Raw genomic sequence first — 22736 nt, forward strand, 5'->3', positions numbered from 1 at the left:
TGTGTGCACATCTCCTTTGACCCAGCCATAAAAGCATGTGGACAAAAGGGAGACTATACGGAGATGCTACGTCCTTTTGTTGAAAATTTTTTTAAAAAAAGATATAGATAAAAAATACTCCACTTACTTAAACGTCAGTGTTTTTACAGTGTGAGAGACTAACAGATATTCAGAGGGTCTGGAAGGGAGAGGTAGGTACTGCACTTAAAATTACCAAAACATCTGTAGTATTTAGAGTAGTATCCCACTGAATAGTAAATACAGCAGAAAGCTTGCTTTAATTCTTGACAAAGAAAGTAAATTGTCCTAAAAATTCTCTATTATGAAGCATTCAAAACATGTATTGGCACTCTAGAGAGCTACTACAATCTAACGCATGCGCTCCCATTTGAAAACTCTCTTTTCAAGCAGCACATGTTTTGGCCCATGCGAGTGCAGTATGTACAGCGCTGTTAGGAGACTGGTAGAAGGCCATCTGTGCTCTGGTTGAAAAGACTTTAGTTAATGTGGAAAGAAACCATATAATTGCTCTCTTCACAGCTTCTATTTTCATTTGGAGAATAGCATGTGAAAATAACGTAAAAATGAGAGCTGGCAATGGCCAAATAGGTAACTTCATCCACCTTCTTATCAGTACAAGATGGTTCTCAGCCATACGCTTGGGGCAACAGTGAATGACAGGAGTTAGAGAGACTACGTGCTCTTGCCAGGCATACCTTTCACACCTTCTACAATACCAGTCACATCACACCCTCTCTTTCAGTCCTTCCTTCCTTCCTTCTTTCCAGAGTTTTGCTCATTTTACACAAAGTGTAAAATCTTCATGGTAACAGGTACCTATGACTGTCTATGTTTGTACTATGTCTGAAAATATAGGCTGAATATCACATAGGCTCTGCAAGCACCATAATAATAGTAACAAATACAATAATCACATTGACCAGGCCAGTTGAAGCTAGCTGTGGAGGTCCCAAATGGTGTGGCAGCTTATTCCCTACTGTAATACTCATCTGAATTTTACATTCACTGTGTGCATTGTTTTCTCACTTTCATCTCGTTAACTCTAATTAACACTCTTTTAAACATTTTCAGTAATCCTCTACCTTGTTTTGGTTTTCCATTTTCTAAAGATTGTTAAATAGCCCATGCGCAATATTGGAGTTAAACTGATGTTAATTTTTAAACAGCTATTTGTAGAGCATCCCAAATGCAATCTGTAGCATGTAAGAGAAAGAGCTTCACCTATTTGTGACTTGATGTCTCCATGTATCCAAACAAACATTAGAGCCACTTCCCAGCCATACTACTTTATAAAAACCTTGTCCAAAGTCACCAGAAGCTTTCAGCCTTCTACAGATTCTAGTGTTAAGGAATTCTTCTGGTTTCTCTTCACCACACTTTACGTTTTTCCTTCACTGATCACTATTATCATTATTTCTATTCTGTGAAGCCTAGCATAGTCTTACTATTATTGCCTTATGACATATCAACCATACACAATATGTCATCATTTTTTCATGTGTCTTAGAACCTTTTAAGTTCTTGTTTAATAACTTCATTATTGAATGAAGCCTCTTTAAAGGAAAATGCTCAGCAATTCTAGAAAATCAAACTGCCTATTAGGAGGTATAATAGGCATTCAAGATGCTAATTTTAAGCATCGCTTTTGAAAATCTTGACTCAGATGCTTGTTTTATAAACATATGAGATTACAACTACAGAATATACATAGCGATGCTTGAAAATGGGAGCTTTTAAAAAACTTTTTAATAAATACTGTGTGAAAAAATCTAGAGCAAAGCTGTACCTAATTTATAGGCTGGTTTGCAGGATAAAACAGGTAATTCAAAGAGGTTTGCAACGCACATTTCACATAAAGATTGCTATTATTTAAAATGTAATGAAATACTCAGGGGTTTGTTTGTTATTTTTTTCTCTATACATTCTTTTAAAATACAAATATAGTTAAATTTGAAAGATGAAAAAAGATGAAAAACTTGTATACAAACCCCCGCGATGAAGAGGTTGACTCTTCTCAGCTGTGTGTGAGACATCTATTTTCTTCACAGCCTTCAACAAGTAAAAAATGTCAACTTTGCAGTTACATGTATTTTGTTGCTTTGCAACACACAGTGTACAATTCTTACTATCCTATACTGGGATGTCTGAGGAATTTGTTCCTTTTTTTAATATTAATGAGTATCATTATGGTTCTGACCCATTAACTTCACCCATGGGGACACTCCAGAGGCAGTCTGTGTATCTGACGAAAGGCAACGTAAATTCAGAAGCACATTGTCCACCATATGCACAATGGTCCTCTGCTTTTCATTCTCCTATAACAAAATGGCTCGTGTATTCAGGAGACTTCAAAAGTGTAGCCAAAAAGACTGAGACGCAGAGTGGTCCTTTTATGCCTTTGATGTACAAAGCAAATCAGCCTGAACTCATCAGAGACTACTGATGACAGGGGCTGGGCTAATCTTCGAATGATCAAAGCATTCAAAGTCAGTGACATTTGCAAGGAAATTAATGATTCCTCCATAAAGGTTTTAACCATCCTATAAACAGGATAAATGTAGAAATCCTTAGATGGATGGTACCATTAAGTACAGCAAATGTTACTGAAAATAATCACAATGGTGGCTCATTTATTAAGAAACTGTTCCCCACATTCATTTACATTCCGCTGAACAGATTGTATGAAAGCGGGTTTTTTTCAGTCTGGTTAACGTTCTCTGAAATGAGAAATTACACACTGCAAAGCAGTACTTTGTGTGTGTCATGTCACAGAATTACAAGGGATCATTATCCAATCTTTGAGGCACAGAATTATTACAGATTTATCAATTGTTTCTACCGATGTAAAAGGTCTGATAATGGCACGACGTGCCTGACTAACAAGAACTACTATAATGAAGTTAAATGCTTTAACTTGTTTAATGATTCTGGTGGCAATTATTACTTATCTGGGACCAGAGAAGAAATTGTAAAATATGCTGTTATCCTTGATACGATTGGAGGTTAAAGGGTGAAACTGTAAATTCAAGGTTGGCATTTGCTTTTTAGAAGAGATTTGTTAACATTGTTAAATATGCTGAAGTCATATTCATACTGGCAGAAGATAAAGCAACCAATCAAGTTTTTTCAGTAGAGCATCTCTCCCTGCGTTTGTACTGTATTGCTTTATTTAATAACAGCAACATGGTGTGTGAATCATTAGGTTCACTAAGTGGTTTTAAGAGTATTTTACCTTTTACTCTGTAGCCTCAAGAAATTCCCATATCAAAGAAAAATATAGGTGAACAATTGTTCTCACTGTAATTAAGCATGATTTTGACATGTGGTCAAAAGAGGAGGAAAAGGAATAATTGGAAAACACTTTTCCCACCTCTAGTAAGTACTGATGTTGCTTATATTAGTGGAATGTCTTGCCTTCAAATTTGTATGCATGCAACTATGAAAAGCAGACTAGAAATTATTTATTATGGGAGCATCAGGCGTATAAATCAGTTGGTAATTTTTGATACACAGCGTAAGACAAACCTATAGGTTTACTTAAATGCCCGCTACTAATATGGGAGTAGTCACCACAGATCACCTCCATCTAATTTTTTTTTTTTGACTGGATACCATTAAGTAAAATTTTTAAAATACTTCTGTCACAGATTGTTTAACTATTTAGGCTCTGTCCTGTTAAGAAAACAACAGTTCTGCTATTAGTAAAGATGGAATTTCTGGAGGTTTTCAAGTGAAGTCTCTTTCTAATGTGCATGTTAACACCCTAAGTGAGCATGGATAGACAAACTTGTATTGGGTTTGTGTGGCAAGGTTTTGGTAGCAGGGGGGCTACAGCGGTGGCTTCTGTGAGAAGCTGCTAGAAGCTTCCCCTATGTCCGATAGAGCCAATGCCAGCTGGCTCCTGGCAGGACCTGTGGCCCTGTGGAGAGAGGAGCCCAGGCTGGAGCAGGTTTGCTGGCAGGACTTGTGACCCCGCGGGGGACCCACGCTGGAGCAGTCTGCTCCTGAAGGACTGCACCCCATGGAAGGGACCCACGCTGGGGCAGTTTGTGAAGAACTGCAGCCTGTGGGAAGGACTCACATTGGAGAAGTTCGTGGGGGACTGTCTCCCGTGGGAGGGACCCCACGCTGGAGCAGGGGAAGAGTGTGAGGAGTCCTCCCCCTGAGGAGGAAGGAGCGGCAGAGACAACATGTGATGAACTGACCCAAACCCCCCCATTCCCCGTCCCCCTGTGCCGCTCAGGGGGAGGAGGTAGAGAAAATCAGGAGTGAAGTTAAGCCTGGGAAGAAGGGAGGGGTGGGGGGAAGGTGTTTTTAAGATTTGGTTTTATTTCTCATTATCCTACTCTGATTTGACTGGTAATAAATTATTTTTTTTTTTCCCCAAGTCGAGTCTGTTTTGCCCATGACGGTAATTGCTGAGTGATCTCCCTGTCCTTATCTCGACCCATGAGCCTTTGTTATATTTTTTCTCCCCTGTCCAGCTGAGGAGGGGAGTGATAGAGCGGCTTTGGGGGGCACCTGGCATCCAGCCAGGGTCAACCCACCACAGACACACTGTAAGAGCAGACTGCTTAGTCAGCAAGCTGGTCTTCAGTCTGGCAAGCAGGCTTTATTTACCCTATCTTTCAGTGTCTATGGGTGATATATCAGTATTTACATGGAACATACAGATTTCAAAATCCTCCTACGTGCTGAATTCATTTTGACTGGATGGATTTCAGTCTATTCCATCAACACTTACTTATAATTCTGCAATTCAATAACTGAATTGATTTAAGACCATATTAAGCATAACAGAACATGATATTCTATCTAAAGTATCTGAAATTTTCACAATTGTTCAACATCAAAGAGTTCTGTAAGTAGAACCTTCAAAAGTGAATAAATTTTCATGCCGTATTGCCATTCTATGAGTCTAACCACTGGTGTTAAGACAAAAGCCTTAATAACTTTACTTGCACTCAAATACGCTGCTCTGGTTTCAGGGCAGTTAGGCTGATGAGTTTTTGCCCCTATGTGCTCATTTCCACATTATATTTGGATTTTTTTTTCTCACAGATCTGATCAGTAACTTGATTCAGTCAAAATCAGAGGATCACAAGATAATTCAGGCTGGAAGAGACCTCAGGAGGTCTGTAGTCCAACCTCTTGCTCAAAGCAGGGACAGCTCTGAGGTCAGACCAGGTTGCTCAGGGTTTATCCAGTCTCATCTTGAAAACCTCCAAGAACGGAGACTGCTCAGTCCCTCTGGGCAACTTGTTCCAGTGCCTGACCATCCTCAGGATGTCAAAGCTTTTTCTTTATTTCCAATCTGAACCTCTCCTGTTCCAACTTGTGCCCATTGTTGCTTGATCTTCCACCATATACCACTGTGAAGATGACATATTCTTGATGACCTCCTCACAGGTACCAGCAGGCTGCTAGTCGATCCCCCCCGAAGCTGTGTCTTCTACAGGCTCCCTGCTCCCTCAAGCCCTCATTGTAGGGCAAGTGCTCCAGCCCCCTCACCATCTTGGCGGCCCTCTGATTAACTTGCTCCAGTTTATCAACACCTTTCCTGTACTGAGAGAGCCCTTGGCGTTAGTCCTTGCTGAACTTCTTTAGGTCTCAGTTGCCCATTCCTCCAGTCTGTTTAGGTCCGTCTGCATAGCAGCTCTGTCCTCAAGTATATCAATCCTTCTCCTCATTTTGGTGTCATCTAGAAACATGAGAGTGCACTCTCTCATCTCCTCCAAGTCAATGAAATGAAAATGACAGAAGCTAGTTTAAAAAAAATAATAGTAGAGGATTTTTTTAATCCCAGATCTTTTTGTCAGACTCATTTTAAGGAGATCAGGAGATCTGACAGAAAAGTAGCATTCAATATGGAATAGAAACAACAGGCACAGGGGAGCAACCTTTCCCTGTGCTCAACTGCAGCATCAAATTTGTCTTTGAAAGCATCTCTATTGTGTTCCTTAGTATAAGGCAGGAGAAAACAAGGGGGTTGCAAAACATAATAGCAACATAGTTGTGATACATAGACAGATTCCTCAAGCTGTTACCCTCATAATACAGCATAGTCTTCCCACAACTTTAAATGCACCTGGTAGAACTTCTCCTCCAATGGACCCATGGCTCTTTTCTTTCACACTTCTGTTTTTCTTCAAAGGTTGATTAAAGAAAAAAATATTACTTTGAAATGTCATACTGACTCCAACTGTACGTACACATATGTTTGCAAGGCCCAGAACACTGAGAAATCTGACCGGTATTTAACAGAACTCTCAAGATCTTTGCTCAGCTCAGAGTGCTGTCTTGGTGCATTTCTGCTTCCTGAACCCAGCTGTTGTAGTTCCAGATTAGGCTAATAGTGCTTTGTTTCATTTTAAATTGCAGTGAAAAGTACAATTGCCCTATTTTTCTTGCACTCAAAAGATTAAAAAAGATTTTTTTCCAGTCTTTCTGGAGGAAAAAAAAAAAACCATAAACAAATGAAAAGGAGCAATAGAAGGGAAGTGCCTTAGCAATTTTACCTGTGAACTATGCTAGAGCTCTAATTATAATGATAAGGATCAAGAAAAAATAAAAACCAAACCTGAGAAAACATGACTATTTTCATTAGTCGGCACCAATTCAGGAAACCTAGGATGGCAGTGTCAAATCTGGTCAGCTTTATACCTTGCAGTATTACTGCAATGCTGTTTATTCACCACACTGAGGTGTAAAATTTGCAGCTACGCACATCCCATTAGTCTTTTTTTTTTTTTTGATAACTAAAACAATACAAATAACTATACTTCCACTAGTGAAAAGGACATAATCTGTTTTTCCAGTTATGAGATGGGTTGCTATATCTGCACCAGAAATAGAATCTGGACATGAACCTGTTTCACTCCTACCATTCTCTCCCTGCTTCAGCTCTTGCCTGTTAGTTCTGTTTCGACATTTCAATGATGTCAGTTCTCCTTTGTCAAGTTTGATTTTATTTAACTCTGCTTTTCTGCAGTCAGAAGCTTCCTTTCCACTGTTTATGGAAATATGCAAAATAGGTCTATAATACTTATTCTGTTCAGTGTGACTGATACACTTCAACACTGTAATTCACCAAAGAAAATGTCAGTTTTAAATTTACAAAATAAATGTTTGATGTTAAGTTTAGAGTATGAATGAAACACGTGGAATTCACAGCATTTGTGAATCTCACCCAGGTGATCTTGCCAGACAGAAATCTGCATGAACTAGGGAGCACAGGCATGTATACAGTTGTGGGTTTTCTGCTCTTTTTGTTTTGTTTTGCAATTGGAACATAAAGAAAATGAAGCTTAAGCTTAATTAGCTGCAGTAAACTAATATACAAGTGGTTTTGTATTTATTTGCTATGTAACTTACACTATTTTGGTTACTTGTGTATGTCACTGAATTGGAAAAAAAAAGGAATATGAAACGTAATTAACCAGACTAAATTACCAATTGCAATATTTTCAGTAATCAACAATACAAGACATTACTTGCTGAAGAAATATGTAAAAAATTAAAACAATTATATTTGAGGATTTTGCATCCATTCACAGTTGGAAGTACAAACAGAAAACAAAGTGAACGGGAATTAAATTATCTGTGGAAATTATTCATTCAGCTGTCACCTTATTATTTTCATCCTTTTAAACCTTAATCCAGTTGATTTCATCCTAGAAATGGAATTAACATTATAGCCATTCTGTAAAAAATCTCAGTGACAACTAAAAGAAAAACAATCACCTTTCTACGGCTTCACGAAAGACAGAAACTAATTCTGTTTGTGTGCAGTTGGGAAGTTATAATTCAGATTTTTTTATAGCACTTGCTCATCATATTGAAAGAGAGAAGAATTTTTAAATTTTCCTCCATAGGTTTTCTTAACAGCTATGTTTCTTCAAGAAGAAAATTTGAGACCAATGACTTTCCAAGTGCTGCTAACAGAGGCTTCATGTGTGCTCACCAAATAAAAACGTTTCTAACTTCAAAGGTAAGTGGTTTGTAACGCTTGGGCCACAGCAACCTTTAAAAGAGAACTACTGTTTTGAATAATCTGTTCCATTATATATACACCAGAGATTCCAGGACCAGCTCTACTAAGGGCCTCTACTTAGTAGGGCTCTGGGCTTGACCTGAGAAACACATAATGCACCTATTGCAGTATATGCTGATAGGTGATCTCCACTGAGCAATCCCTCTTTCCGTGAGATTAGAATTAAAGCTGGGGCAGGGGTTTGGTTTCAGGTTTGGTGTTGTTTTTTTTTTAAGTAAAGTGATTCATATAATAAATGGAAGTAAAATTTTAGGTGAACCAGAACTGTTCATGAATTTTTATTTAATTTATCATATCAGAAAAAGGAAGACCACATAAAAATATTCTGAAACAATACTTGCATGTTTAAATATATAGTTAGTATTAAATGATCCCCAAACCCCCAAAATTTTTGCAAGCTAGTTTCCTAAGCAAACAAAAATATGATTTACATCACTTACCTCTCCTATGGTCTAGTTCAGCTTCAGAACTCAAAAGTCTATAAATAAGCACATTTAAAGTGCAATATGTTGCTCTTTGTTATGTATTCAAACTGACAAATTATTTTATAGCATTCTCCAGTTTTATAACATTAAGCACTTAATCAGTAAAATCCGACTCTTTTCAGAAATTAGGGGCCTCTAACAATTTAGCTTGATTCCTTTTAAATGTCACTCCTGTATGAAACATCCCTATTCACTGAAAAATCATTGAGACTGCTTATCAGGTAAGGGAAATAGAGACTTTCAAGCTGGCTGCTCCTTTCACAAGAGAGATTGTCATACGTCATATTTTATTAAAAATGCTTTGATGTTTATGCTTGGAGGAAATTCTTCTTTGAGGAGGACTTAGTTTGTTCCTGATTTAAAAATCCATTACTGACTATTCAGTATTTTTCATATATTCTACTTTGTTTAAACTCTCCAGAAAGAGGTCTGGGATGTTACCTTTATTTTGTGAGCACAGTAGGAAATCTTTTCTAATGTTGAGAGTGAATTGTGACTTGCCCTGTTTCTGAAGATGAGTATTTGCAGCTATGAAAAAGGATAGCGTTATCAGTGACTCTCCTTGGTTTCGAAGACTTTACAAAGAAAGGTTTCTGTTATTTTCCTAAAAAATAAGCTCATGTGTGTATCCTTTATAAGTGTCTTTATCTTAGGCACAGAAGAAGTCAATGTTGAAGTGACTTAAAGTAAAATTATCAGACATTTACATGTTAAAGATGTTTCTGGGCTTGTAGAGAGTTTTCATAATTTGTGATGTATGATACCTCCTGCTGAATATCCTACTAGTAATTTCTCTTTATTTTTAGAAAATCTAGCTCTTCATCCCATTTTCAAGGGATTTTAGCTCACAGGAGCCTAAAGGCATGTTTACAGTACTCAGTGGAACTCCTGTTTGAGGACTTGTAACATAGCAAATATGACCTGGTAAATTCAATAGAGTGAAGCATAACTTGTATTGGTGTGTGCTGTGTTGACCAATGTTTTTGGTTCCAATACTATCTTGCAGGGTCAGCTTAGCTGACTGTACCAACTGATGATTCACGTTTGGTGTTACTTATATTTGAGTCTATATAACTGGTTTTGATAATGTCACTCTAGGCTTTCAAAAGAATTGAGAGAGATAATTCCCAAATGTGTTGAACATATGAGACTGATTTGAATGCAAAAGAACTTAGTTCTCATATAGCCATTTAAATGCCTAAGAAGATATTCAAAAGAGCTTGGGTTCTGAGCCATTTCAAAAATGTGGTCTCAACTGTCAACTGTTAAGGTATACAAGTTATATAGACCTAAAGAATTTTATTGATCTCGATTTTGTGGGTATCTAGCAGAAGAGAAACAGGGTCTGAAGTATCCAAGGCCCAAATCAGAGAGGACAGTGAAGTAAACAATAATTTTACGTGATCTTCCTTTCAGCATTTACGAGCTCACTCATTTGAATTTAGAGAGTTTGGAGTTTTAGGATCTTAATATTAGTCATGAATGCCAGCTCTATCACTGATATCCACCAAGTCATTCAATCTGTTTACGTATCAGATCTTGTGCTGTAGAATGAGAAGGTATGTCCTCTGCATCATAAAAAATTGTGAAGACAACTCAGTAATGACTCTGATGCTCCCAGTGTATAGGGAAACAGATAAGCACCTAATACATTACTACTTGCTTTTTATCTCTCACTTTACTCCCTTATTTTAATTTTCCTCCTCAAGTTTCCTGCCACCCACACTGTTCCTTCCTTCCTTTTTTTCATCCATCTATACTTTGCCTCCCATATACTTTTTCCTATGTACCCTTACATGCACATCAGAGTAAGGATAATCTTACCACCCAAATCTAGATGTTGATATTTCCCATTACTAACAATAAAGTCACGTCATTCCTTCCTATCTCATTCCTTCCCTTTTCCGTATTGTGTGTTTCACATACATTTTGGTATCAAACGATCAGATAGCAGGTGCTGCATGGGGACTTTAATGTTTACTCTAAACCCAAGCCATTCAGTGATGACCTGGCCCACCAGAATAGCTGCTGACAATTTGCTACTAGTGACACTGCTATGCAGTGCTACTTCTGGGATCTATGATTCAAACAGTAATGGAAGAAACGGAAAGATGAAGCATCCACAGGTTTTGAAACATTCACAGCTCTCTGTTGCTGCTAGTCAACATTAGGGGTTCCGGCACCCCTGTAGTGCAGAGAGAGAGAGATCCACCTAGTGACTGATTCATCTACAACAAGACTTGTGCAGTATGTTAACAACATGCAGCACAATTTATGCTTATAAGCATGCCAGAGAGCACGATTCCATTTATATTCAAATAAAGAAGCCTTTATACATACCACCTCCTCTTTATTTTGATTCTCCCATTAACCCCACTAGTTAGGTTGTGATCATGGTTATCAAGGCTGTTTGATATGTGCCCCTTTGCTGATTGTGACACTTAGCTGAAGACCTGACCCAGGTCTCTCCTCTAGTAGCATATGAATCTTTTTTACATTTTCTTTCCAGCTTGTAATAGGACAAAGTGATGCTCCCAACCCCACCCCTTGATGCCTTGTACAAATAGATTTATTACAAACATGAAACAAATCATGAACACAGAAAGAAAAGCACATCTTGTAATCTCTACATGACAATAGAATCCATCCCTCATTTCAGCTCATCTTTACACTAAATGACCAAATGAAATGATGAACATGGTAGAAGTTCACACGCATGGAATCTAGCAGGCCACTAACAGCTGACTTGAAAAATATGGGCTCATATAAGTCAGCTCTGCTGAATCCTCCTGGGACAACTGCAGAGATTACTGCTCCCAGTTATTGCTCCCACCCCACTGACGGAGGTTACCACATCTTATGCAGGTGCTTATGCCGGCACCTCAAGTGTGTAATTCAGAGTACAGACCCTAAGCTCCATTGGACTATGAACCTCAGCATCTGAAGGACAAATACATGCCCCATTTTGTCTTCATGATATGCAGGCAGTGACCTCTGCAAAGATCAGATGGGCCAATAGCAAGGAAAGCATTACTGCTGCTGTTTCAAGTAAGATTTGGCAGGCAGACGCATTTGCTGCAGTCCAAAGAATCACTCAAATAGAATGACACAGATCACAAGTGACAGGTAGAAAAATTCTGCACAGAAGAAACTAAACTTATTTCACTCATTTTTTACAAAACTAAATTCCAGGAATTTGCCTTCACTTAATGCACACATTTGCTGCAGCATATTGTGAATACTTTTTTTTCCTTTGATGTCTTCAGTTTACCTGAAATATTTTGTAGCTAACTTATTGGAATATATATAACCAGCTTCTATAGATTTATCTGATCTTTGCTATTTCATTGCAAACTTCACAGAAGATGAAAATAAAAGCCAGGTTTTATGACTGACTTGCTGCTGCCTAATTATATGGAAACACTGCTTTTTTGATAATAATGATAAGTTAGCAGCTTGATTTACTAATCAGATTCTGTATCTAGGGATAGGAAGTGGTGTGTGTGCACATATGCACATGTATATTTGTTCCAAAATCTGCATTTTATCTAAGTTATCATTGATCAGTAACTAAATTTTCAACAGTACTTGTAGAGAATAATTTGGCTGAATCATTAAGTACAACACGGTACCTTTGCAAGTAGAAATCTACAGTTCTGTCTAGAAAACAAGATAATACCAGTATTATATACTACATTGAAATCCAACAATATTGATGGAATGAATTACTTATTCCCCTGAATAAATAAGTCCGATCAGAGAACAGAAATAATAAAACTATGCAACTCACTAATCATGCAAACGATACTGAATAATCAAAATAATTTGCAAAATGCAGACTGAAAACCATTTGTTTAACAAGTTGTTTAGCCAGTCCATCCAAACTCAGAGTCACTGCCAAAAGACTCCGGGTCTGTAACAAATATAATTTACAGCAAATGTTCACACTGCTATGCTCAGAAAAATAAGATATCAATCATTTCATTTCTATGCATCAGTTTGACTTCAAATCTATCTTAGTAACAACCAGAATTTGCCCTTATAACCAGCAAAGTATGGGCATGTTTGTTAGCAGGCAAATACACATACCATTCTGGGCACCTGACCATTTTCCCACTGAAGCCCATGACTGCAAAAGGCCACTGTCTGAACTGCCCATTTATACATACATGAGTTTGGACACTTCAGGGATGAAAAAGCGTAAAACTGCAATTTTTGTTCTATTGATGCACTTCATGAATGGGTGGAGAAATTCAGCCTCCAATGAGGACAGTACGGCTTTCTTCTCAAAGCCATCTTAGTGATTCCAGGCAGAACTCGCTAATTTGGTATGACCCTGCCTTGAAGAAAATTCCCTAGGTTTTTTGCTAGACTATTGACATGCTGATTTCTTTTACTCTGCTGACCTCTTCTGAAATGTGGCTGAATTTGTTTGGTGTGACATCTGCACAGTTTGTCCTACTAATTGAAAGACTAGATGTGACTTATTTCCCCAAAGACTGTCTGTAGTCAGCAAGCAGGAACAAACTTCAGTCATTTCTGATTGGCTACATTTCAAAATCATGTCCCAGATGTACCTGGTTTGTGTTTTCTGTGTGCCATTCATTTCTTTTAAGCTGACATTTTCATTTAGTTATCTCTCATCAGCTAAGACAGGCCAAGAGATGTTTTTGGTTTCAAGCCAGCTGCCCTTGCGCCTGATGTGTCCCTCCCCTAGAGAGCAAACATACAGGTGAAGCTCCTGCTTACTCCCAAGTCAATCTATATAGCAAAGAAATTACGGAGTTGATGTCAAGTAACAAGAAATGGGGAAAAATGCTCCCAGTAAGGACAGATGAACTAACATGAACTATATAACTCCTATTTCTACAGAAAGTATCCTGAATTTTAGGCTTGTTACTCACCAGCATTTGCTTCTGGCTCATCGTTTGAAAAAAATTAAGCAACCAAAAAACACTGAGGAAATATCATCATTAAGAGGAAATTGAGACAAAGAGAAGAATGACCTTCTCCCACATTTTACAGTGCCTGGGCCAGGAACAGAATTATTTGAGCTTCAAAATCCCACTGTAAAACTTAGGAGATCTAAAATTGCCCCGGAACTGGAGGGGACATACATAATTTGAAAATTGTCCCAGTAATCAAAGATGAGGTTGTCATGAGTCATTCTAGCAGATGAGCTTTTCTTCTTGACTCTGAAGACTGACAAAGCTACTGGCAACCTTGAGCAAGATTTGCATGCCTCTGAAGTCATCTGCACGAAAATGCAGTACAAAGGGGACGCAGAATCTATTACGATATTTTGGAATCAGTATTACACTCATATTTCAGCTGAACAGAAAAATGGGATTTTATGACAGATGGTAGTAGAGAATTGGCAGGAACAATTAAGAGGTGAAGAAGGCATGGGAAATGTATTTTTTGTTAAAAAGCTTCTCTGGAATTAAGCAATATGTGTCTCTTGACACCATTTCAGTGCATAGATATGTTTTAAGACCTGAGAAGGTAAGACAGGCCAAGAAGTTCTTGGGTTTTAAGTCAGCTACACTTGAAAAAGGTCCAGTAGATATTCATCAGCATTGCAGTTTTTGCCTTGTGAATTCCAGGAAACTGAAAATACACATCAACATTTTTAGATGGTGAAGATATACTTAGAATAACTTATTCTCCCTTACCCCACTTCATCATAAGTCCTGATATATTTGCGAAATTTATAGGAATTTAATACACATTTTTGCCAATTAAACACATTTTGAAAATCATGCATCTTTTCTGCAAGGATACTTCCGATAGCTTATACAACCAGCAAAAGCAAGGCAGAAATATTCAGTGAGTTACAAGGCATTCTTCCTTAGTCTTTTGCAATGACTAACCCTAGCAAGCATATTTGATGTTAAGATTAATGTTCATTTCTGAGTGATGTGGATTCACACTTCACTTCTCTGAAAATTACTCACTGCTGACAATGGATGAAGCTGCACTGGCGTCGAACATGGTTCAGCTGGAAGTACGGTGACAGAAAAAAGAGTCAGGCCCATTTCAGGGAGAGGTTTTAAGCTGATGTTTTTGAAGGTGCTTTTTTGTCCTTGGCTATATACCCAGTTAAATTTTGCTCAGCAAAATGACCACTGCACTGTTGAGACATATAATTCAGGCTTCAACTATGTCCTAATAAGGACTATCAGCAAGGATGCTAATTGGTGTCAGATGTGATTAGACCACTGTTCTGCAAGAAGACTACTGATTTGTTTTCCTCTACTTCTTTACTGCTGAGAATCGAGCACCAGGTGACTCAATACCCTCACCTGAAGTAGGATTCAGAGGAATAAAGACACTTGAGCTTATCACCAAACCTTCTATTCTGTCTACTAAGGCTTTGTTTCTAAGATGAGATTAGGTATTGTTTTTATCATTCAGAAGTGACAGAAAATGTGGGCATCTTTTCCTGTAATTTTATAGACAATTGTAATAAAGATCAACAGAATTTTTATATAAAACAATGCAGAATTGTGACGCATTGTTGATTATACAATAGCAGAACATCAACTCAAACACTTTCCCTTTTGTAAATCCAGCAAAACAGAAGCACTGTTATTTTGTAGTGACTGCTTTTGTATTGCTTTTCTTACCAAAACATGTACATAAGTAAATAAGATATATCTCTCCTCACGCCCAATATTTAAAAGCGTATGCAGGAACTGTGGACTACAGAGAATTGCAGGTGAGTATTTCAACACTTAAGACAACCTTCTCCTCTCCTGCTTCCCTCACCTTTTCATGATTCAGTTGACACACAGAAATCACAAGCTACTTCTTACAAAATGTCCTCTACAGGATATTCAAAGAACAATGCACACAGCCTTGAGATTGAAGACTCTGAATTCAGCAGAGAATAGCTGGAAACTATTGTTGACTTGATCTTCCTTTTCTGAGCAAACTATATCCAAAAGCAAAATCAGATTTGTTCCAAGGAAGTCTAGAGTCAAGATTTGTCCCAGAAGACAAATGTGGTGCTCCCCAGTTGATCCCCAGGTTGATCCCCAGTTCCAGAGAACTGGGGGGAGGGGACAGGGGAAGGCCTTCTTTTGGATGGGAACTAAAACAAAACCATGAAATGAAGGAATGGAGAAATATCTAGATAGTGAGATGGGAAACAAGGTGACAGAGATTGGTTAAGAATGCAAAAAACTGGAGGTAAAGGAATGAAGCACACAGAAAAAGGCTTGAGAGTAAAGGAAGCTATCAGTAACATACTAGGGAAAAAAAAGCACAAAAACAAGGGGGGGGAAAGACAACCCAGGAGGAGCGGGGTTATTTAAAAAAAAAAATCAGAGTTAAGTTAGACCCAATCACCATGCACTTGTGCTGTATTGTGCTTTGCTTCATAGCCCATTTGATGAGTTCTCTTTGCTTTTTATTCAAGGCAAAACAACAATTCAAGCTGACACAGACATATACAGAGTGTGTGGGGGGTGGGAGTGCATTAGAGAAGCTATTTTGATCTCTGTCCATTATGCTGTATTTACAGGACCTGACATTGTTTAAACAAAACTTTAAAATAGATTTCTGACTTGGAAAATGTAAATATTATAACAGTGAAGACATAACCACAGCTTAAAGAAATGGGCGAGGAGGTTAAATTCTAAGTTTTCCTTCTCTCAGAACTACTGCGTTTGACTGAGAAGAATGGCAGGATGAAGGCAGCAGCAAGTGGGAAATCAACGCTTTCATAACATTTAATGTCCCATTGGCTGTAAAACAATTTTAGGATCTCTTTGAGTAGGAAAAAGGATCAGTGCAAATGTCTTGACAAAAATCCCTCAATATTATATATTTCAGCGACTTTGAATTCAAGGACAAAGTCTAAAGGCTACTGTCTGCACTCACAATGTATGCAACAAAAATGCCTGCTGGCCACTGGGACGTGCTCAGGTCACTGAAAAATAGCCGATACAGTAGAAAGAAATTGTGAGCCCAATTCTCAAACAGAGCATAAGGTGTCTGAGCCCTTAGGCCTGGTTCCAAAACCTTAATGTCAGCCAGGCCCCACCCACTGACTTCAATAAGTCCTGACCCATGCTGATACATATGCACATACACTAATTACGACTGTCAGAGAGCGGCTTTCAGCTACAGCTCTCCCGCTCCATTCCTGCAACATATCATGCAGCATCTTCTGGCAGTTCTAGACGACAGCGCTTAAGGGGACTTGCAAGTTTGACAAAAAAGTTGGTGAAATTGATTGGTATTTAGAGTTTAGTGGTCTCCTATGAGTATTCCTGTGCTTCTCTGACTGATTTTGATGAAGTGCTTTTATTTGTCTTTCTACCGAGAGACTGCAGATGAATTTGCAATAGAGCAGCATGGCTCCTGTTTAGCTTTGTCAGGCACCACTTAGCCATGTTATAATTTATTTTCCAGGAAAAAATATTTCTCATGAGAGCTTCAGGCTAACACAGTTATAAAGCACCTGGCTACCATTCAGTTTCGTGTCTGAAAGCAGTTTCATTTCCATGCATAAACAGAAAAATACCAAACTGGAGAGGAAGAAGAACCAGAAGTTCCTCCAGGTACATGTGCTGTAGGTACACAGGTCTTCTTTCAAGTGGCATTTAATTAAATCAAACACCACCTTAGTACCAAAGTTAGCAGAGTCAAGGTTAAAATAGGCCTATGTAGAAACACAGACACTGCTGTCAGTAGTGGTGATGCCACAGCAGGCTCTGGGAAGGGTTACTCACTTAAAAAAGCAGCCTGTCCCTGCTCATTGCTAGGTTGGGAACTGACTGTTCTAAATTTTTGAATAGATTTAGACCTGTATTTAACTTTGACGTACTGTGTAACAGAGCAATCTTTACCTTGCTTCAGCTTTACTTGGTGAGAGTCCTTTTTACTCAGAGTGCAATCATGGTGGTGTTTGTTGGGGTAGTTTTGTTCCTATTTTCTGCTGAATTACAGTGATTAGTGAGCAGTTTGAAAGCACCAAGCTCAAAGATCTTTTCTGCTTTGATCACCATTACTGTTATTCAAGAAGAGGCACAAGTATGGTTACAGGATGAACGTAAATATCAATTCAGTTTCACTGCGCTTAGAGGATCTGTTGTACTTTTTTCCTGTGCTTTCTTCCTACTCTTTATCTCATTAGAATGCAGGGGAAGAAATGTAGTTATGTACATATAATTAAGACAGAAAGTCTTTCTAGAACATGCCACTAATCATAAAATGTGATTTCTAGCGTGATTTATAATTAAAAGAATATTTTTGTTTATCTTGCTTATACCTTGCATTTTAAGAAACAGAGATGAAAAAATCTGAAGATCCAATGAGAAAACGGAGCGCGTTCACAGGGAACTGCTCTCCTTGCCAGTTTAATCAGCTGTGATGTTTCATTAGCAATGACTTAACCAAAGCAGACAATGCTTATTGCAGCACCTAGCCCTATAATCATTGCACATTACTACTGTTGGGTGCGTTTTTTTAAATTGTTCATTGAATACATTGCACTATTTACAAGTAACTGGTAACTGCAGGCTCAGGCTTAGATCAACCAACCTGCAGCCTCCAAAATGACAACAGGACAGTTTGGCAAGGAAAACCACCTAAATTTTGCAAACTTTGGTACAAAGAGGATGAAACCCAAATTTTAAAACCAAGTTCAGACAATCACTTTTCACAGAACATGTTGAGCACTCCCATCCATCCATCCAGAGTAATTACATTCATTCTTTCACTTACACCTCCCAGACATTTTCAGGAGTACTAATTCAGCTGACCTAAAATTGCCTATTTGCACATTGGTAGCACCACTCTGCTTATTGTACAAAAATGTCACCCTTTATTTAACTTTAGCCCTGGAAAGTTACCAGTAAATGCAAAACTGTGAGACAACACGAAAAATCTGACTTCCCGATGCTTTCCCACCAGTGTGGTAAGTGATACATGTCCAGATGCTCCAAAGACTTTTTTTTACTGCTGAGGGTGAAGTACAGATTTTTAAAACAGTAACTTTATAGAAATTATTGTGAACTAGTGAGCAGGATAATGAGGGATTGATTGTGTTGAACTGGATGAAGGGAGATGGATGGAGCACTGGTTGTGCTATGAGAAAGAACTGCAACAGCACTATGCTGCCTTCGTGCTTTGAGAGAGCGCCAAGGGAGAGGGATTCTGACGCAGGGGATGCTGCCGGCAAGAGAGTAGGGCTAGACTTGAAATCCTGTTTCCTACAAACTTCTGGGGAAATCTAAAGCAGATCACTTTTGCTCTGTGTAGCTGACTTACTCGTCTGTAAAATGACAATAATAGGACTTCTTTATCTCCAAGAATAAATAGTGGAAAGACTGGAAAGTAGTCAGATATCATCATCAGGAGGACAGGGTAACACAGTAGCAGCGTAACACAAGGCAACATTTCTATTTTTTCAAGTAAATTCAAAACAAACTGGAAAAAGCATTCAACATCTCTGGGATTAAAATGGAAATAGAAAGAGGATATTTGGACATATTTTCCCCTCAGAAAATAGTATTGATATAATTTTGCTCTGACTTTGTAATTTCCGTAGCTTATTATAATGTAGCTGTCCTCTTTGATTTGTGTATTGGAACATACAGTGCAACTGCATATATTTGTAGAAATAGGCTTATTATTGTAACAACTCAAGGGAATCTTCTGAATTGAGGGAAAATATTTACATTGGAACAAATCACATTTTACCAAAAAACTAACTGTTACACTGAGAGCTGTATACTGTTGTAATTGCACTGTCCTAATTACACACATTGCATTATTTAAAAAGAATAGCATTGTTTATTTGCAATATCCTCTGCTTATTTACAGTTGCATATTTGAACAAGGAGCAAGGAGTTATTCCTACAAAGCAGCAGAGAGATTGTTATCTGCACAAAACCACAAAATTAATTCAGTAGAGGAAATCTACTCTCAAACAGAGCAAGAGAGAAATTCCTCCTGAGGCAAGACATTCTACAATTGTTTCTAAATTTCTGTATAATTAACAAAGCACTTACCATCTGCAGTGATTGACCTGTCAGATCTGCTCCTCTGAGATAATTTCAGTGACATTTTAAAAAAATAGTACGAACATAAAAAAGCCATATTCAACTTGTAGGGAATGGTGTTATCCTGTAAATAGAAATTACAAACACTCAAGATGGAATTAGTTTACAACAACTGCTGATTAACACCAGTAGCCCCGATCAGATGAGTTCAGCTCAGGTATTAGTGGGATAGCCTTTGTTGGCTATCATAACAGTGACCCTATTTTGTCTCCTATATTTTATTGTGTAAATGCCTCTCTAACATATGAAAAGGCATCTCGGAAAATTCACTTCCTTATTTAGACTAATCCACTAAACAATGTTTACACTCCATATTAAATGGAATTATTGGGAAACTTAATTTTAAACAAAAAAGAGGGTGATTCTCCATTGCTTTGCACCTTCACTGCACATTTATTTTGACCCAACTAATTAGTGTATCAAGTTGAACTAAGGCTACCAAGCAGCAGTGATGCCCTTTTTACCTCAGCTGTGTGAATATCTGAGTATGTTTCAAGGCACCAGAAAATCTAGCCTGGTACTGTTTTGTTTACAGAGAAAAAACATTCCGTCTTTTCTTTATAATTTTTAATTAAATCTACTAATCCCAAACAGCATAATTTGTGGATTAGCTCCATCTCTTTAACTATTCCTCTTTCTGTTCCTGTGTTACATTAAGTATTTATAGATGCTGCAAAAATGCTTCTCCATTAACAGCCTGTAATATTTCTTACTTCACAAACCTGAATTTCTGGTAAATGTTATTTAGAGACATGTAAAATACAATTTTATCCAAACCAATACACACTTTTCTCCCACCAGGTTTTGTAAGTGATCTTTTTAAAAGTAGCACAGAAAAAGAGCTGGATGTTGTGTGGCATGAGAGATGAATGCATCTTCAGTTCTAAGGAACAACTATTGAAGTTTCAGATTGGTAACGATCACAGTCAAAATGATATTTTAATCTTAGTACACAGTAGGGAATAGACAGTTACTGCACAGTTCACTAGAATTTTACCCCCCTTGACACATGAAAGAGCAAGTAGTCTGACTTTTCATCTTATTTCAGAAGAGATCCCCTTCTGGAGGTGGTCTAGTCAAGTCCAGCCAGTGCTCCTAATACAGAAACTTTCAGTTCTACAGTAAATGCGACTGATCTTTTATCTTTGATTTAAGTTCATTGCCACAAAATCAAGATGAATTTGTTGAAGTGTAAGGTTAAAAAACTGCATAAATGAGAACTCCTACAGTAAAAGTTGTTTGTAAATTTTTGATCAATGACTTTTTACAATATAAATTGTAAAAGGGCTATCAAACTCCTAAAGTATCTTTGACAATAAATAGAAAGTTTAATCTTCTTTTCTTCATTTCAGAGAGATTTTTGTACTTTTTTTTTTTTGCAATCCATATTGCTGGATGCACCTTGCTATTTTCTCTTGATTCAGTGATAAGGAAGAGAGAGAAAAGTCTATTTTTCTGCTTTTTCTATGATCCCAGTTCTTTGAAAAGGTGTGGTTTCAGTGGGTGGTATATTCGTTACAATTGAATAGTGGTAGTTAAAGGGAAAGCAGTGAGTGCAATTTCTTCTTGTTTGCAGGTAATGGATAATGAAAGAAGAAGTGAGAATAAACTCATATGGTCTTCTAACAAACAAAAAAGTACTAGCACAGATTGAAGCCTTCCTTAGTCTTCGAATGAAAAAAAAAAAAAAGGCATAGAAAGAAATCACAGAAGAAAGAAATATTGTGTAGGTAGTTGTCCTGTGAAGCCTGTCAGGGAAGAGACAGCTGTAGAAACTGTAATTTTTTAATTTGGAAAGATCCTCAAGAAAACGTCCAAGTCGACTAGGACTTGCACTAACCATGGAGATGTTTCTTGAGAAACAGAAGCTAAACATATGGTAGAATCAAGAATACAAAGCATCCCACACCGTCAAAAAAGGAGAGCAAACATGACTGAATCCTAGTGAAATGCATATCAGATGAATTAGAGGACCCATAAAAATGAGGAACTATTCTTACACGTTATTAATCTTATACTGCATAATTATACTATTCCTACGCAGACACCTTGAATCAGGTGGACTGAACCAACTAAAGACCTGGTACTTTACTGGGATCATCATACTTTCAGAGCACTGCTACAGTCTGTCCCCAAGAAAGAACTCCTTAACTACTAAGAGTTTCCAAAGAAGGGACTAGTCTAAAACATTTCACAACGGTGAGGATTTTTAAAAAAGGAAAAAAAAAAAAGAGAGGAATCAGCCGAAGGAACCTCTCTGTCTTAGAAGAGCCTCAACCATTTGTGACTTCCCGTACTTCTGAACAAGGACAGTATTCATTTAAAAACTTACCTTGGCAAGCATATATATATGTATAGATAAATCTACTTTATATCATGCTATGAGTGCTAATCTTATTGCAGAACATAGTGATTACAGCTTCCATTGAATTACTACTTTTTATAATTCATTGTAGTGAGGTATTACCATGTGACATCTCCAAGCTGGTGAGCACTTCATTATCTTTAAACAGAAAAATTGAAGGAAACCACTTATGTTGAACTGTTGATCTCTTTCTTTCTCATTCTACGTTACAAGAACAAGCCATACAATAAACTAGGACTTCCTAGAATCCAGCTGGTTTAGCAACTGGCCTTATATGTGCCTACTAGTATCAATATTAGAAGTCCTTAAACTGCTTATATATGACATCACACTCTATATAGCACACAGAATAAACTACACTGATGTCCATACACTATACTACTTCCACAAGGCACATTTTACTTTTGAGATGTGCAGATATACATGCATACAAATTATGTACATCCATATAAATGCAGACAAGCTATTAAAATTGGCATGATTTACCTTTGCTTTTAAGGTAAAAATGCTAAAACCTCTAATTTTAGCATAACAAGGACAAAGGTAAAATGCTGCTTGAACTTGTGCACATTATTTCAACTTTTAGGACATACCCTCTGAAGGAAAATGGATTATTTTCCAAGGGACTGTACAAAGATTTTTCATTTGTGCTCAGACAGAGAAATATCCTACATGATGACACATTTTTAATTCTCTATTTAGAAAGCTTTTGGTGTCACCTTGGAGAGTCCCAGAGT

This window comes from Gymnogyps californianus, chromosome 14 (genome assembly GCF_018139145.2).
Source record: "Gymnogyps californianus isolate 813 chromosome 14, ASM1813914v2, whole genome shotgun sequence".
Classification (NCBI taxonomy): Eukaryota; Metazoa; Chordata; class Aves; order Accipitriformes; family Cathartidae; genus Gymnogyps; species Gymnogyps californianus.